The sequence below is a fragment of the Octopus bimaculoides genome, chromosome 6, assembly GCF_001194135.2.
Source record: "Octopus bimaculoides isolate UCB-OBI-ISO-001 chromosome 6, ASM119413v2, whole genome shotgun sequence".
NCBI classification, from domain to species: domain Eukaryota; kingdom Metazoa; phylum Mollusca; class Cephalopoda; order Octopoda; family Octopodidae; genus Octopus; species Octopus bimaculoides.
The window spans coordinates 86295050-86295674 of record NC_068986.1 but is presented as its reverse complement, the minus strand read 5'-3'; the positions used below and the strand labels follow the sequence as shown (position 1 = coordinate 86295674).

At 37.6% G+C, this 625-nt stretch overlaps 1 long non-coding RNA gene across 1 annotated transcript in view; it reads right to left on the bottom strand.

Moving 5' to 3' along the window:
* LOC106870775 (uncharacterized) overlaps positions 1-424 on the bottom strand; it is a 1155-nt gene extending 731 nt beyond the window's left edge. The window contains exon 1 of the long non-coding RNA XR_001409570.1: positions 343-424. This is a non-coding gene — a long non-coding RNA (uncharacterized LOC106870775). The remainder of the gene's footprint in view (positions 1-342) is intronic.
* Between the last annotated feature and the right edge of the window lie 201 nt (positions 425-625).

The following is a 625-nucleotide window of genomic DNA, read 5'->3' as shown; positions in this document are numbered from 1 at the left end:
CACACACAAACACACACTCACACACAGTGAAAAGATGAAGAAAAAAGAGGGAGAAAGGGAAGGAGGGGAAGAAGTGGAAGAAGGAGAAGCTTTCTATTCTTCTTCTCCTCTTTCTAAGAGTCATCACACACACATACATACATGCACACACACACACACACACACACACACACACCACATACATATATGCACGTACACGCATTCAAACACACACCTCTATATGTGTATGCGTGTGCGTGTCTGTTATATGTATATACAACGGGCAATTGTACAGTGTCCACCTTCTAAATTATATTCAGAATATATTGTTCACAGCATATAGTTGTAGTCGCACATACTTACCAATTGTACTGTGTATTGAAACTGAAAGCGAAATCAATGCCTCTGCTGAAGCAACTCACTTCGATCAACTGACGTCATAGCGTTTAACTAATGACGCAATAAAGTAGCAGCATGGCAATATAAACTATCAACTAACTCTTTGCGAATTTACAGTAAACGATCTATGAGACCAGATGCAATCTCTAATAAATCGTAGCAAATACAAGAACAGCTATAAACATTAACATTGTATTTTTAAGGTTTTCCTTCCATAGCGTAAAATCAACTTTTCCGTTGAAATATT